Source organism: Halyomorpha halys, unplaced genomic scaffold (genome assembly GCF_000696795.3).
Source record: "Halyomorpha halys isolate HHAL.00 unplaced genomic scaffold, Hhal_1.1 Scaffold494.1, whole genome shotgun sequence".
In the NCBI taxonomy this organism is placed as follows: domain Eukaryota; kingdom Metazoa; phylum Arthropoda; class Insecta; order Hemiptera; family Pentatomidae; genus Halyomorpha; species Halyomorpha halys.
Window position 1 is genome coordinate 1,253,028 of NW_027110283.1, and position 19,359 is coordinate 1,272,386.

At 28.6% G+C, this 19,359-nt stretch overlaps 1 protein-coding gene across 1 annotated transcript in view; it reads left to right on the top strand.

The window, feature by feature from the left end:
• Window positions 1-19,359, top strand: part of LOC106683549 (uncharacterized) — a 209,374-nt gene that overhangs the window by 105,397 nt on the left and 84,618 nt on the right. The gene's annotated exons all lie outside the window — the stretch shown is intronic.

Genomic DNA, 19,359 nt, shown 5'->3' on the forward strand with positions numbered 1-19,359 from the left:
TTTATATTTATTAATTTTCTTTATTATCTTTGGTATCTTTTTATAATTATTAATTTTACATTTATTACTTTTAGTTTAATATACTTATTTATTTTACTTTAATCTTTGTATGGATGTATTAGAGTGTTTTTTTTTAATATTAATAGATTGTAAATGTGAACGACCATGTTGGGTTTTATGTATGTATATATAAATAAAATTTGTAGAATTGAAATTATGGACAAATTAAACACATTTAAAGAACGATAACAACCTTGAAAAAAGAATTAAAATTTTTAAGGGAAGAAACAGTAAATAATAAAAAGGGGGAAAAAACTCATATATAACTTTAGCACATAGTTCAAACAATTTTATAATGTGATGATTTACAAAATTTTATACTGTAACTATTTATATTAATAGGATTAAAAAAGAATTGTGCCTTACTAGTCATAAGTATGCTGTGTATGAAGCAGTCCAATGAAGTAGGGCAACACAGCATTTTTAATAAAATGTTTTTCTTTTTTCTCCCTTCTCCTAATTTTCAAAATAATTACTTTTTGATTTTTGCCAAAACGATTTAAAAACCTTAGTCAAAGATATGTTCAGTAGGAGTGACTGTCAATCCAAATATGAACATTGGAAGAGATTGATTGATATCATCCGTCATTCAAATTGTTGTCCGTTATCGAACTGTCGGAATAAAATCTCCATTTCCATAAATGGTTTTCAACGAACTTTGGTACATTGTACAAGAGCTCGGTGGAAACAAAATCAATTATTTCGCAACATTTTTTAATTACATTATTGAATACTATGCATAATTACCAGTCAAAATTGATGAGTCGGCCAAGTATAGTTAAGAGGAATAAAAAATGGCAGCTGTTTCACAACGTTTCAGTAATAAAAATTTTACTTTGGGAAATTATATCTCAGGACCCATTAAACATACATATGTCTATTAGCACCCAAATTATTGCTAGTTTAATGTGGTTTAAAGTATTTTATGATCTTTATTCTCGTAGGAGTAGTAGTTTTTATGATATTTGCTAAAATAAATTGATTTGAAGTTTTTCAAACAAAATTTCATTTGCAAATTCACATTTATGTGCAAATATCATAAAACTACTATTCCTACGAATAGTCCTATACCTCGGGAACTATTACTCTAATTTGAATGATGTTTTATTAGGATTTCTAGTTTTGTAGGTAGATTTAAATTTATGGAGCTCCAAATGAAAATAAAGGCTCTTGTACTATTATACTTTATCAAAACTATATCAAGTGATTCACAATTAAGAAAGCCTTTTCCAGCTATCTGGTGAGCGTTTCTTATCCTCTACTTCCTAATCGTTTTCGGAAGGTGAATCATCCCTTACTTTATTATCAATCATTACCTCATAGCTTAATATCTCGGTGGCAGTTATGATAGTAGCTGATGTCAGGACAGTATTCGTAGCAACTACGATCGTGCAACTATTACATTTTCTACCTACTATACTATCATATTTTTCTGTGATAGTTGATAGTAGCTATCGCAGTAGTTCTAATTCCCATACATAGAGCCCTTAACTGTAAACTGCCACATCTTATAACTTTATAATACCAAACTTATATATAATTTATAACCTGTATGTTTCTTATTTAAATCCTTGATTTTTTGCGTGTTTACCTTTATACCGAAACCTAAGGCTGATTTATTTGTATTTTCCATATGCTTCATTACTATGACGAAAATTTTGAATGTTATTTTTTTCTAAAGCACTTCTAAACTAAAATTGTAACCACTGTTTAGAAAATTAATGATTGATTCCTTTTTCTCAAATTATCTACATTTTAATACGGGTATATCGAATATACATCCATAATATATAATAATATTATCCAAATCTCACAAAATTTATGAAATCTTATCTATGACTCACATTGATCCTAACTGAAATTTAAAAGTTTTTTTAACTGAAATTTGAGTTATCGAATGAAAAATGTATTTAGACATACTGAAAGTAAGTGTCTTTTGAGGTTAGAAATTTATTTTTTTTACCAACTTCTTGTTGTTCTGTTTACTTCTAAAATCATTGATTAATATTCGGTAGTTGTTCGAGAGCTTAAAATGTCATTGAACTCTATCAATATATCTATTAATATTCTTCACGTACAATGAAATCGCTAAAGTTTTATATATTGTTATATTATAACTATCAGAATCGTGCATTGATGATAAAAGTATTTAGACAAACGAGTACTACGACAAGTGTTCAATAGTAGTTTTAAAAATTTAGTATAAGTCAGTCAGCTTATACTTGTTGTTAGAGGGAATATAGATTGACTTCATTATATAAGTTATTAATATATTTATAATTATGTTATTAATTAAATAACGAATATAATCACACTAGTTTAAAACAGAGTATATTTCTAGACAGAATGACACAGGTTCTACGGTCTTAGATGGATAAATGACAGATCCAGACAAAAATAAAAACTCTTTATCACAGACTAGGATGTCATTTGTGGTACAAAAAACTAGTTAGAAATAAATATAATAATAAAAAATTCGTATAAGATAGACTTTAAAAGAAAAAGAGAAATTTAACTAATTTGTTTCATTGTTAATAACTATTATGTCCAAACATTAACCCTGGCTACGGGTACGGCCCAATCTGTTCGAGTTGGTTAGGAAAAATAAAAATTAAACATATAACACAAACAAATTAAATATTTGTATATACTTTTAGATTCAGGAAATATCTACCTGCTTATACAACCTAAGTTGTTGTTGACCAGGATAAGAGTTGGTCATACCAACCTAACCCATATATATTTAATTATAAAAGTGAACCAACCTAAAATTTCAAAACTGTCAGTCCCTATTAACGATTCAACATATAATAGAGGAGCAAGAATTTATAAATAATTTAATACCACGTTGTAAAGAGGTAGCAATTAAAGACTCAATAGATAACATCATGAAACTATTTAATGAAAACCAATTATTAAAAAAAATTAATATTAAATCATTGTTTATACATCTATATTATTTCACGCTTATGCTGAACTTTTATGTAAAATTAATTTATGATGAATATAGTTGAATTTTTTATAATTACATTTTATATGATTTTTTATAGCAAAATATACAAAAATATAGTGTGTAATAAAATAATAATATACCAAATCTGGTTGTTAAGTAAGGTTAAATAATATTCTTATAATAACCTTACGATAATAAAGTACAAATTTTATAGTAACAAATAAAGGTAAATTGAACCTAGAATGGTGCGAATTTATTAGTAAAGAAATATGTTTTATAGGTTTATTTGACTTGGGCATAATAGTTAGCAAAGATTTATAAATAAATATTGAGGCTGTGAAACTATAAATAAGGTATACAAATTATAATTAATAATGTTTTTGATACTGTCAATACTAAGTTATAATTAAAGCTGTTATTTTAATAATAACATATTATTAATATCCCTAATGATGGCTGAATTGGCTGTAACGTTGTAATGTAATGTGATTTAATAAAGCAGTGTTGATACTTTTGTTATTATTAATAAAACTATCAATTTCGAACAGAATAATAAAAATTTATATAATGAAAATTAACTGTAACATAATTTAGACAAAAACAGAATAAGACAATACTGATATTAATAATAATATGTATAATAAAGAACAATGCAATAAATAGATACCATTTAGTGTTAATAACCATAATCCACTTACACAATCAGCTTTATTAGAGAAAAATGCTTTATATAGTTATGGTACCCAAATACATTAGGTTGCTACGATACACAGCGTACCAATCAATCCATGATCGGACATATATTAACTACATATATTTACATAATATAACAATAATGTTTTTTCCTACCTTTTTCTTTTACAATCAATACTCGTCAACACATTAAATACAAATATTTTAATTTTTTTTCTATTCAACAATTTTATTTCATTTAATCGACAAATTTATTTTCCTTAATTCACTCTTTCAGACTCTCCCCAGAGATCAGCTGCCCATGTTCGTTCCGTTAAACATATAAAACGAATTTATCATTATATAGCAATGTAAAATCAAACCAAAGACATAATAGTCCCAGCAGTAGATCAGTTACCAAAAAGACAAATAAATAAATAATTAAAAAGAAAAAGATAGTTAAAAGAAATACTTAAATGAATAAATAAGTTTAAAAAAATAATTTAAGGAATAAATAAGTTTTACTTATTATATTATATTATAACTTAGTCACCAAAACAAGGTTAGCATTCTAAAAAGAAAGAAATATAAAAATGGAATAATTAATTGATTGTAACGTAGCCTAACATCATGAAATATTTATTGTATCATTATTTTATATATTTGGAACTGAATTTTTCCAATTTATAAAATTTTAACATTATTATAGTTGAAAAAAGGAAAGCTTTAACATAAATAAACAAATTTAAATTATATATGTGTGTATACATTTTTATCTCGTTTATGCATATGAAAGTGCGCGACCTTTCTCATGTCATTGGCGCATCGGCATCAAGACCGTTGGCACTGGAAACCCTTGGCCTTTCTGAATATGCAAATGAAGTGGTTAGTGGAAGTCGTTGGGCTTTCGTCTTACTTGAATCTTTCATTTCCACCAATATAAAATTCCCTTTCTTTTGAAAATAAATCTCCTCATTTCGCATTCATTGAACTTTCATCTGATAAGGGGCAGATAACATTTGGAAAAAAAAATCGTATATTGATTAGCATTAATTCCCGGATGGTGTACAACTTTGACCTATTCCATCATTTACATGTATCTCTTCTTAATGCAACCTTTATGTGCATAAAAAAATTCGGCCATCCTTGTAGGTAACAAATATTTTCGTAATAAGGTAGAATAGTGTAAATTAATCGTGTTAAATTAAAAGTTAATTAAATTGGTAAATTAAAAGTTTTAACTTAATTTGAATTTGTGACATAGTGAAATAGGGTAATTTTGGTTTGAAATTATTGACCTGGTCAGAATAGCTGGCATAATTTTTTTTTTTTTGTTTGAAGTGATTCTAAATTTGTAATTAAGATTGCACTTCAGGATGGCTGAAACGTCGAACTTATAAAGAAATATAGATTGTTCTGAGACTAAAATTGGACAAAATGTATTTTATTTAAACGATAACCAGTCTCAAGAAAGTGTAAAGATCAGATTTAATTTAATTTGTGTTTCAATAAACTTCTTACGCCTAATAATTCATTAGATATATTTTTTTCATAAGCCAAAAGTTTCTTCCGAATAATGAGAAATCAACATTTTTTCAACATTATTTTGCCGAATATCATGAAAATAGATACTCAAATCTTTGCTACTACTCTTCAATTGAGAGCTAATAGAAATATGTACACCGTTCGTAGTAACAGCAATTTTCATGATATTTCTCAGAATAAATTCACAAAATAACGATTTTTCCTTACAAAACAAAATTGCTTTGTGGGAACTATATAATGTAACATCTCTGTTAAGGGTCATATTTTATTAAATTCACAGTACTTAAAATAATGTTCTGTTAAGTTTTTTGTGTTGCATGCAGTTTTAAGGATATGGTGGTCCGAATGAAAATATTTTTGCAACGTTTTCAAACACACCGTTTCTTATTCTCCCCAATTATGATTTACAGAGTCATCAATCAATTTTGACTAATAACTATTTATAGTTTTCAGTATTGATCAATCAAAAGTTGAAGTGAAATAACTTCTTTTTCCAGGACTCTTGGACTATAAGACAGGTTGAATTCGATTGTGCCTATTGCGTGGTTAAGTCGTAAACAGAACAATTTCCATTTATTCGGATCCCCTTTCAGATTTACGAGGCAATAATTGGCCCCCTTATTCTCCCCCCACAAGAGGAAGTACTCCATTAGGCAAATTTCCATTAGGAGCTATTATTGAGGATGGGTACAATCTTCCGACAGTTTGGGCGAATTTTGTCTGAGTCAAGGTCACTCCTCATCAGAGCTTTATTCAATTCAAAATATTATTTCTTTGCCTAATGAGCTGAGTAATAGACGCCATTATTATGGATATGTTTTTCAACCATTATTTACAAATTATTGAGATATTATATGAATAATGTTGTAGACTGCTTAAACAAGCATTAGATAAATACAGGGATGATTCAGAGGAGTAGCATCCATATATGGCTCATTTTATTTATTGTTTGTATATAACATATTTTTAAATCTACTACTCTTCATATTTATTATTTCTTTTTCTTATTTCGATCACTTTTTATATTTATTGTTTATATTTTAATGTATTTTTTTTTATATGCATGTATTTATATTCTTGTAAATATTTGTAGTTTTTTTTTTTATAGATTTTAGTCAAATGTGCCTATGCGCAAGAATATGTTAAATATTCACATTAAAATGTTTACTGGTAATATTGTTGATCTTTTATTTATATATTTCTGTATTATTATTTTTTTTCTTCTATTTCTGTATATATTCATGAATGAGTATTTGAACACTAATACTTAATGCCCCTTGTCGCAGATTGTGTTAATCCTCTTCAATAAAATGAAATTACAATTTCCACATTAAATATGTTACATTGTAATTTTATTATATATTTGTTGAAGAAGAAAAAAGAAAAATGTACTGAGTTAAGGAAGAAAATTATGTTTACAGATAAACATGAAAATAATAGGTGCAATAATGTACTATAATACAAAAAACAATAAACGGAAAATTATAAAAAAAAAAAAATTATGGAGAAAATGGTCAGGGTTGCAGTTTAACTATTTTTGTTTCCCTTGTGACGCAACCCTGATAATCTGAAATTATACGATCAACTATATATACTAAAAGAAATTTTACTTAAACAATTAAAAGAATAAAAAAATCGTATTTTAATTTAATTTTATTATGACTGCATTTTAAAACATTTATACGGCAATTATTATCCTATCTAGGATATATGCTTAAGAGGGATGCTGTGTCATGCAGCAATACGGTGCAGTTGGACGGCACACTTTTTCTTAACCTATATATGGAATAAGTAGTAAGGGAAAGTATTTCAATTGAGCAAAATTTCGAATTCATGCTTTCGACGAAAATACATCTTTTAGGAGTCCAAAACCTAGTCTCGCAAAATGGTCTGTGTTTCTGTGTGTGATCAGCCTAGTTCAAAAACAAAAAGCCGTAGGAAACTGAAATTGCATGTTTAAGGCGGGTATATTCCTGGGATGTGACAGTAACATTTTCAATAAAATCCACTGATCGGATGTACAGGTTATTGAATCGATTTTTCGATTTTCTTTAAAATGACTCAAACGATTTTGACTAGGCTCGCCTTGTCCATATACAATTAAATTGTCTTTAATATCAGCTACCTCTTATACTCAATGAAATTAAGCAGGGCTTAAATAGCGAATTTTAGAAAGTCTTTCTCTAAATTAGATTTTTTTTTTCGTTTTAATGAATCAATTTTGCTAATCATAGTCCTCAATAGATTGTAAGTAATGAATTGCTGGGTGAAAATAAATGTGTAGCACCCACCAAGCAACCATTCGTTTCTAAGACAATTAATTTATTTTTTCGCTTTAGTATTAATTTTTTTTAAAATAATTAATATTATTTTTATCTGCCCATCTTAACATAATTCGCTTGACAGTTTTGTTTTTTTCATCCTGGCCATAAATTTCATCGCCTTTCTCTTCTAATGTCCAAGGCTGTTGTATTTTCTACTCCATACTTATATTTCGTTACCTTAATGTCAAACAACACTATCTTCATAAATACACTTTTTTTTTACAACATACCAACTTATCATAAAATAATGTTTTTTGAAATGGAAATTTATATTGCATATTGATGTCAGTGTTCATTTATATTTTTATTTTACTATAAATTGATTGTAAACTTTTCAACAATAGTACTTTTTAAGTACCTAAAAAAGCGTATATATATTCATGTAGATGGTGTTGTTTGGCATTAAGTTGATAATTCGTGCAATAGTAATTCATGATAAAATACGAGATTTTGCTGTTTAATTATATGCCTAATTTATCCGTTATGGAACGCTATCCACAGCAGACAAACTAGGGAACTCGCAACTTCCCTGAACCAATATATAAGAATCATTTAATAAGATTCATATTAATTAATTCATATATCATCCTGTTCAGACAGGGTCTTCCCAATCCTGAGACTTAATAAAAGGTCTTTGCCGTGCAAAGATTACAAAAAAAAAAATTTTATCTTATACCAAATGTGCAATTATAGTTAATGATGAAATAGATAGTTTTGCTATTTACATTTTTCCAGCTGCATATATAAATGCAATTTTTACTCATATACATAATTTGTCCGTTATGGAAGCAAAAAAGTTCTTTGCTGTGCAAATATTTTTAAAAAAAGTTATTTTACCTTTGGCCATAACACATCCCCATATTCAAAAATGATGGTCCTAATTTTTTAAGTTACGTCCACAGTTCTGTCCTTTTTTTTTTTCAATTATAGTGACTCCATTTTTATGGGTTGTTTTTACTACATTATAAATTTATATAATTTGTTTTTCTATTTTAGTTCATTAGTACAAAGGAAAATAACGTATACAAACATATATTACCATTTTCCCAACTCCACCCTGCTGTGGACCTCATTAACACACTGTTTATTATACAAATAAGTACTACACCAACGGAGTATTCGCTATTAGAGGTGAGTGGACCCAGGAAGTTTCGGTCAAACTGCGGTTCCCACTCTGACAAAGGACACTAATTTTCTATCCAGAAAACTTCCCTGCCTAGGGAGGATTTGAACTGAGGTCATTCACCACAGAAAAACAGCTAGGCTTCCCCGCTTGGACAAAATGGCAAAAGATAATTTACGATCTGTATGTTTAATTTTTTTAAATATCTCCGATGTTATGTAAAACGGGTCAATACAATAAATTAGGTATTTTTTAAAGGATATTCATTGATACTGATTAGTGTAACTACGTAAAACGTAATAGTGAATAATAATATCAGGTTCTCAAATTTATAAACCTTTGTAAATTTTTCATCCAAAAATAATTTTATAGACCAAGTGAAGTACAAAATATATTCTTCTGAAAATTGTTGGACTCGCCCTTTTTACATAACGACGACAATATAGAAATAAGCAACAAACAATATAAAAATAAAATATAAAAAATATATTGCCAGATTTTTTATATTCAAAACAGAAAATTAAATCTTTGCACGAAAATTGGAACACAACCCTAAAATATGCTCGTAATAATAAGAAATTTAACAATGTTTGTAATTTTTTAAATAATCTTTACAATATCTTGAGACTGGTTATTATTATTTAAATAAAATTATTTTTATCCATTTCAAGGATCAAAGCAATCTATATTTCTTTTTTAGTGCAACGTTTCGGCAAATTAAGTCATCCTCAAGGACTAACTTAAATACAATTTCACATCCACATAAATTTTTAAAAACATTTTGCTGGCTATTCTGCTCAGGCCACTCACTAATTTCAATCAATATTATTCTATCTTGTCAATTCTTCACATTGACATAACAACTTTTACAAGTCAATTCACACTATTATACTTTATCACAACAATCTCTGATGAAGTATAATAGTGTAATTTGACTGTGATTAAAATTTGTAATTTTAATGTGAAAAATTGACGAAATAGGGTCATTTCGACTGAAATTATTGACCTAGGCAGAATAGCCTACAAAATGTTTTTAAAAATGTATGTGGATGTAAAATTATATTTAAGATTGTCCTTGAGGATGAACGAATTGGACGAAACGTTGGACTAAAAAAGAAATATAGATTATTTTGAAACTTTATATTATTTAGAGAATTTTTGTTATGTTTGTAGTCAGGCTCTATTTTGTACAGGATTATTTCTTAGAAGCGAATATTATATAAATAATTTTTAAAAATATCAGTTCTGTAGAAGTTTCAGGGAATAAAATAATTACCTACTTAATTTACCATTTAAATTTATTTTAATCTTAAATACCTGGAGGAGAATTAAATATCTTTTATTTATTATAACGTTCGGTTTAAAAACATTTTTTTAGGAAAAAATTAAAGGTTTAAAATTATTTAATATTTTATATTTTGACTTACACTGACGCGTAGCCTGTTAACGAATTATTGACTACTTAGAATTAAAAAAAAAAAATTAAATTATGTTTTATATAAATTTAGTTAAAAAGAATTTCTGGATCCATGTTCAAAATTAAGCATGGACGTTGTTAAATCCAGGGAACTACTGATTTTTTATAATCTTTGGGTTGATGGTGACTATGGCAATGATACACGACAAGTGGAAAGATCTGTAATGGGAGCCTTGACCCATTTTGCAGAACAAATTCCCTGACTGTCTGCCTGCTCTTTATTGGCCCGCAGTGAGGGAAGCGAGTCAATATCTCCTACTGATTGGGTTCCTCTTGGGGATTGGGTGCGAATTGAGTCAGCAGTTTATATAGCAAGTTCACTTATGAGGTGTCAGTAACCTTATCAATAATCATTGTTTGAGGTGGAATTTAGAAAATCGAAACGCCTAATATCATACATATTATCTATCATCCTAATCACATCGTAATTTGTTAAAAAACTGCCCCCCTCCAAAAACAAATATATGTTTTTTTATTTTTTAAAATAACTATTGAGTGAATTTTAAAACAGACATAAAAAACCTCAACGAACAAAACTTGCAGAGATAAAAGTAAATTAATTTATGAAAAATATGGGATAAAATTAATGTTGATAATTATAATTATTGATAGGAATTAATCATAAAGGTAATAAAAAGGAAATTTAACCAAAATAAAGTTGTAATAAATAATTTAAATTCTTGACCTGTGTGTAGGGAAGGTTATAAATATTTTTGTCATAAATTTTATTGTCGCTGTGATAAATAATTTTAATCTTTAATTTAATGTGAAAAATTGACTAATTAGGTAATTAGACATAATCTAAGAATTGCTTATTAACAAAATTATATGATTCCCGAATCTTTTAATATCTCATAGGGTAATTTTTAGACTGATATAAATGACCTGGGAAAATTGCCTGCATGAAGTAGTTTTTTATTGTTTTGGTTCTAAAATTGTATTAAGGTAAGATAATTTATAAATGATATTGTTATTTGTTTGAAATTGTTGAAGATCATATATGTAAAAAAAGTGGTTTGTGATACATTGTCCTTGAGGATCGCTGAATTGGCCGAAACGTCGGACTTATAGAGGAATAAAAATGTTTTGAGACTAAAATGGATAAAATTTTATTTATATAAATAAAATAATTATGGTATTATGTCAATAAATAAAAAATAATAAAATATCCTTTCAATTGAGTGGAATTCAAAACTTGCCTGCTTGTTCGCTAATTGGTTCAAGATATTCGTTGGCAATTTAACTAAGGATGCTCCGTTCCAGGAATATTATTATAAATCAAAATTAAACTCCACAAACTATTCAGCATATTCACTGCCGAACGAAATACAATAGTAGCAGCACTTCTGTTTGTCTTTGAACCACACCAAAATAACAATAATTACAGACCCATTAACCTCGTTAAAAGGTTTAGATTTTATTTATCCTGAGCATCCGAAACTTTCTTGCATCCATTTTCACTTAAAAACTCTTCACAATATGGGTATGTCAGATACATTTATATGGATGCCAAGCCAAGTAGGAATAGCAGGGAATGAACTAACCGATCACACTGCAAGAGAAGCACTCGCGCTTCCGGGATGGGGTAAAGCAATTTTTACTCCATCAGAAATGAGCAAACATCTTGGAAATGAAGTCAAAGATAAATGGCAATATTTGTGGAATGAAAGCCAAATTAGCAAATTAAAAATTATTAAAAGGATGTCAAGCCCTGGGGTACCTCCAGTCGCAAATGCCGTAGAGAGGAGATTGTACTGACCAGGCTAAGGATAGGTCACATGAGGCTCACCCACTCCTATTTTATTTCAAACGCCTCCGAACTGTCAGTATGACAATAAGTCACATATTCCAACTGTGTCCATATTTCACACCTCACCTCAATAGCTTAGGACTAAACCCAGATATTAGAAAAACCCTCGGAGATGATGATAAAACAAAAGAATTAGTGTTTCAGTTTCTAGAATCACAACATTTACTGACAAAAATATAACATTGAACGTAAGAAAAAAAAGTAATAATAAAATAAATTAATCAAATAATAAATAAATATTAAAATTAAAAAATAAGTAAAATTAAACGAATATAAGCAAAATTAAATAAAATATCAATGTCGTTGATGACCAATGAAGTTTGGCGCCACTTAACAAAAAACAAATCAGGAATATTCCGAGAAATGAATATTTTTCTATTCTGTCCAAAAAAAGTTAGTTAGTTTCTGTGGTAACGTCCTAATTTTTCAAATTGCCTCTCAAATTTCAATATGGCATATCTTATCATTATTTTATTTATTCATTGAAATGAATTTAGATGTATTAAACATACATACATAAAGTAAATGTGATATTAATTACATTAAAATGGTACGATGCATGTCTTGTTGAGAATCAATGTATCAATAGAACTCCATTAGTAACTTAAATTGAATATAAAACCAAACGGTTTTGTATTTTTTATTTGTTTTTCTTGGTCTATCACAAAAACTTATCATAGAAAATATTAAACCCAACAGTAAATTTGCTAATAATGGTCTGCTTTTTATGATTTTTAATGAAAATGAAAGGAATATGGTCCGGGTGCGGTCAAAAAAACTCAAATAGTAGAATTATACTATTTTAATGAGCCAACGTTTCGCCCCACGTTGCAGGGCTTCTTCAGGGCTAAGAAAGATACAAACACATAGTTACATAAGGAAAACAAAAACATAAGTGTAAAATAACAGGGGTATAAAATGTAAAAAAGTAATAAGTATGTAAGACTGTAATAAGAATGTAAGACATAATAAGAAAACGTTGGGGCGAAACGTTGGCTCATTAAAATAGTATAATTCTACTATTTGAGTTTTTTTGACCGCACCCGGACCATATTCCTTTCATCTTTACACACGGTCAATCAATAATCTTCCATTACTATTTTTTTGTTCTTTTTTGACCGCACCCGGACCATATTCCTTTCATCTTTACACACGGTCAATCAATAATCTTCCAGTATGATTTTTAATGTGTATTGTTGAGAATTTGAAGGCCTTACAATTTTCCATAAAATGTATACGTTTGGAGTTTTGCGCGAATAAAGTTTTAATTTCTTAATAACTTTTTACCTGATTTTTTCTGAGCTAATTTATCTACATTCTAAAAGTTAAAGTTCTTGTAAAAAAGGCTTAGGCACGGATTTATGAAATTGATCTGACCGATTTAGAGGTTATATAAAAAATAAATTGTTTGAGCAACTTCCTTTTTTTTTTTCATAAATGACCGGGATAAAAAAGAGATTTGAGGAAACTTCAAATTTTAAAACGGAAAGACAGATGTTAATGACGAGTTGAGAAGATAATTTTCGGGTGACCTGTGGGCTCATTGCCAAAAAAATCAAAAAATTCTGTGGACGGACAAATTTTTTATTTCATTTTAAAATTCTTCATTTCTTGAAACGAAAACCTCAAATTTTTATTTACGGATTTTTTTACGGCTTATATAGTTTAATTATATATAATTTTAATTAAAAAAAACAAACTTTTTTTTAGTATTTCTTTCATTAACTAGAATCGAATCTATTGGTCGTCTAACACGCAACGGTAACCCTACCTCATTTTTTTCCTATGTTCGAATCATCTTTCAAATATGACAAGAATACAACTCTTTTTTATGATATCCTGATATAATATAATTTTTTTATTCTAATATTCTTCACAACCATTTTTTTTTTTAATATTGTGATTAAACATCACAAATTAAACTCTGAAAATTTAGCAATTCAAATTATTTATAATGATTTATTTATTTTAATAAATTTAGTTATTAGTTTAAAATTAGTTAGATTTAAATTTCTCTTTATTCTTCTTCAAGGAGGCAATGTTAATTTGTCTTATGAATTAAAGAAATATTCACAATATATATTTTTTTTAATCACTTTTATCAGAGAGAAACATTTGTTCAATCTGTTTTTCCATAAATTCAGCTATCTCTAAGTATAATTTTATTAGAATAGATACATTTTTTTATACTGCAATTTGATTTAAAAAAATAATTTCTAATAAAAATGATGTAGAAATAATATATGGTTAACCGAGATACACACAAACATGAAATAAACTAGTGAATTTGTTTCCATGTGACAAGTAAGGAGAGAATAGATAGGTTAAAAATTTATCATTCGAAAATTATTAACAACATTTAATATATAGTGCTGTTAAAAATATACATAAATTATATCTACCTATTATCTATATTTCTCTGGCGGGACCTCCTTTTTTTCAAATTTATAGTATTCAAATGCATATATTTATTTTTCAAGGTATATGTAATCATTAAACTGATAAATATATGCTACCTATTCGAAATTTTTGAATTGACCGACTAAAACCAGTTTTATTGCCTTGACCTCTGAAAAGTCTCTCTCCTTATAAAATATCTCTCATTCAAAATTCGGGATTTGCTAAATTATCTTACTATGAATAATTTCATTATACAAGTTTAAAAAAAAAAAAATGTTTTTTGTACGAATTCAAAGTAAAAGTTGACAGGTCACGTTTATAAACTGGACTTCAAAGATTAGAATGTTGGTTGTTGCAAAATTAAGAGCACGATTAACAGTCTGACAGTGACCTGACATTTTATGATTAGTCATGTTTATAAACCTAAAAGAAAATAGATTGTTTGAGGGGGAAAATCATATTTAATAATCAGAGCTGGGATTTTTATCCAACTGTATATGTCATTTGCATGCATTAAACATTTGATCAAACATCTCTATGAAGTAGTCAATTGAAATTAAGCTCATTTGATTTTTCATATTTAACGATAAATGTATATATCGATGATTTTTATAAATTTAAAAAGTCAAACAAACAAAAATAAAAGCTAAAATGCAATATTTGATTGATAGATATTACAATCTGCCACACAGTTGTGGACAGTAGGTAATAGTGATGAATGATCTCATACATACTAAAATTTAAAAAAATAAAACTGTCTTAAAATATATACAAACAAAAGAATAAACAAAATGAACATAATCAAACTATCTGTATGAAAAATAAATAAATAAAATAACATAATGATAAAATAATATATACAATATTTCCACAATCGACCTGAGGATCCCCGAGCCCACTCTATCCCCCACGTGTGAGGGGTAGAGCAGAGCTCAAAAGATCCCAGCGCATCCCTCTCGCCGCATCACTGGTAATGAGCCAGTGGAGGCTGAGCAAGCGCGCTAAAGAAAATGCAATATTGAAGGTAAGATTACAGATATTTCTTTTTTAACAACATAATCGGTTTCAATTTTTTTTTTTATTTAGTAATAATAAAAACGAGATGGTCCGATGCGGTAAAAGAAAAAATTAAAATAATCATAAAACTATTTAATATGAGCCACGTTTCGCCCCGCGTTTGAGGGCTTCATTAGGGCTCGGAGAGGCAGGCGAGCACCAAAATGGTTTATATTCGTGCTCGCCCGCTTCTGCAAGGTGGGGGCTAAACTTTGGCTCACATTAAATCCTTTTATGACTTTTAGTTTTTTTCTTTAACCGCACTCGGACCATCTGACACACGGTCAATCATCGATCTTCCAGTTTATGTATTTAGGTTTTAACGTCTTTATGTTCTCCAACGTATGTAAGGAAAGACAGGTTATCCTACAGGTCTCTAACCTATTCTTGCCAGACTGGAAAAGTCGAAAATTATTATTATAATTCGCCACGAAATTAAGTTAACCCTCCCAGGAATGGATTCCATCCGGCACAGCTTCCGGCACGAGAATGCTAATTTTGTGGCTCAACACGCTCTGCCATCCACAGTCTCTGTTTTCACTTTTAGTTTGTTAATTACTTTCTTTAGAAACGATTTGTATTATATTGAATATTTTATAGCATATTAACTATTATTCGAAATTTTCAATGCATATTTTATGTATTTTAACTGCCTATTTTAAAAATCAGAACTCTTGTTGGAGTTCAGAATTATCACTATTATAACTGAGCTTGTAGCTGTTTTCAACAATTTCATGATAAAATTGTTTTTTTTTTCAAAGTTTAACATATCACAAAAAACTAAAAATTAATAAATAATGCAGACGTGGCCTTTCTATAGGTCGCTAATGGAGGTACAAGGATGAAGTTTCGAAATATTATACCTGTTAGCCTGAAGAAATGTTCACCATTCACATTTTCTCACTATCGTCCACAAAAAAAAGTATCATATTAATTAAATAATGTAACTACTAAATATGTTTATATTTAATTTAATATTAAAAAGCCTAAGCGAGATAAATGTTTTGAATCAGTAAAAAACGTTACTAAGTCCGTCAGGACGAAATTCCAAATAAAAAAAATCGTTTTGATGTATAAATTTTATAAATTATAATTTTATAAATTTTAGAAATTATTGAATGAAGATCCATGCTATAAAATATGGGATTATGAAAAAATCCATTATGGTCAATTAGAACTAATTTATGTCACAATTAGTTCTTAAAGCTTTAACATAAATCAATTCGTTAATACACATTATTGGGAGTGCGTAGCTCAGTGGTAAGGCTATGGACTACTGACTTCAAGGACCCGGGTTCGAATCCGGCTAATGCGGTGGGAGATAATTATTATCTGTTACCTGTAGCCGTTGAGTCAGCCCTGTTGGTTCGGGAGCCCTCCAGGGTCCCCCAGCTTCATAAAGTTGGGGGGGGGGTACCTTTGATTGAGTATAGAAATCTGGCGGTAGAACATGATTCTGACGCAATCACCTTCTTGCACAACCGTTGGTCTAGTAACAGTACTGGACCCCTGACCCCTTATGGATTGTAGCAGTACAGATTTAACTTAAGTTTTAATATACATTATAAAAGTTCAAAACGAGTGAGCAAAATGAATAATTCTGTTTTAACTATCCACACTATTGTGAACTTATTAAAATATGCCGGGTATAATATCTAAGTTCGGTCATTTATGGACTCCCTCTCTCTCATCCGTCTCCCCTAAAAATATAAAACATCTTATTCCTGCAACTCTCGAAATGAAAGTACTTTTATAATATTATTTCTCTTTCAGGTCATCATTTCTCGTCTCCAAACATTTTAGAAGTGGATAAATTGATCCCCATGAGTCGATTAACTTAGCACACTTGACATTCTTTTTTGTTTAGGTTCAGATTCCCATATAAGCTTTTATCACAACTGCTACTTTGGAATATGCTGGAAGGACCACGATTAAAAAAAATATAATTTATTTTATTTAGTATTTAAACTTTACTAATAAACTTCAATTATTGACCCTAATATTTTTCGTCAACCTCTTGAAAATTAATATAAAATTTGATCTTAGTTAACTAGTAGCTCACACGATTTCGAATGCTTGGATATGTTTTTGAAAGCTGTACCCGGAGAGCCATACAAATATTATGTTTACACGTGTAAAAACACAATATTTTTATGTTGTAGCCATGTACTCAACAATAACTTTACACTCTAAATTACCAATACAATATTGCAATATACTTATAAAACACTATATTTATAATTGTCATTAAAATATTTCATTACAGATAAAAGCACTATTAATTGATGATTTTTATTTTATTTTTTTAGTTCATCATTTTATTATAAAATTTAGTCCTATTTTTATATTTTAGAAAAATTTGAAGAAAAAAATAATAATATTAATGTGAACCGCTACGAGCCATGAAAGGTGAGGTAATCAGTAATATGTAAAGAAATACTGTTTATAGAACAATGGTTGTACAAGGATGTGATTTTTTCAAGATCAAGTTCAATCACCAAGATTTTTTCCTCAATTAAGGGGACCCTCTTTATTACACCTCGGCTCCAAAATCCACAGTATTGACTCATGGCTAGCAGAATATTAATATAAATTAAACATAGAATATAAGTTAAACATATTAGTGTTAATTTCAAGTGAACGTACCTCCCCTCCTGACGATCTTCTCGCATTGTATTTACGGTCAGTTATAAATACCTCATTAAAATTGTTAATGATTAATTAATGAAAATTTCTCTCAATGAAATTTGACAAGAATAAATTACAGCGGTTCCTTTTAATGTTTCGATTTAATGCAAAGCGTTTGGCTCTTTTCTTTTGAGTTTTTTTTTCTCTCTGACCTACTTGTTTTTTTTACTGAATGAGTTTTCCTGGCCGATTTCAACTATCCCAAAACCCTAATTCTAAAAGTTTAAACAAGACCCTTTCGCCGGTTTCGTGATCCATTTCGCAGAATTGTAGACAGACAAAATTACTAATATTAAAATATTCAGTTCCAGATAAATATTTCAATGCTAGGAATTTGATATGATACCATGAACTTTATTTGTTCTGGCGATTCTATTTTGGTGCTGCTTACGTCAGCTGTAGATTTTGAAATACTTTAAACGCTCTTGATAGCCCAAGGTTCTTAAATAGAACTTATTTTCGGATATAAACTGTTAGTATGCTAATGATAGTGACTAATACAAATAATTAGTTAGCAATGCCCTAAATTTATTTAATTATAGGTTATTATTTAATTTATCCATATCAAAAGTTATATTTTTCATATTAAATGACTACATTATTGGTCTGTTATAAAATTACTAAAGCCTTCGAGACTTTTAAGGAATCCTCATGAAGACCTTATCGTCAAATAAATAAAATCTTCAGAAATGGGTGTATGATGGGGTAATTGGAAATGGGGAAATTTAGTATTGAGGTAGAAGGGAATGAAACAAGTAATTATTATAAAAATCTTTATTTTGACTGTTTTTTTATTGAGATTCATATTTTTTGTATTAAATATTAATCCAAAAGACTAAGGAAAACTTTATGAACCATATTAAGTCTACATTTGTTAGCATAAAATTATATTATAATAAAAACCTTTTCATAGTTTCATATTGGAAGAAGATAGTTGACTATGAAGTAGATTGTAAAAAGATAGTCTGGTTGTGGTCCATAAAAGTATCAAAATAGTAGAAGAAAAATATTAATTGTTAACCAACGTTTCGCCCCACTTTGTAAGGCTTCGTCAGGGCTGTCAGATTAAAACAAAGATGACAACTCCAGTTGTAGTGAGTAGCTGATGAAGTGAACTGATTCTGTCACTTAGGTCTCATTCCCCTCATTTCCGTGATTCAGGTGTCATTATTGCATCATTCATACTTAAAAACTCGGAACAAAAAAAAAGTTGAAGAGAAAAAATATAAAGCCTGAAAAAACTGGCTATAA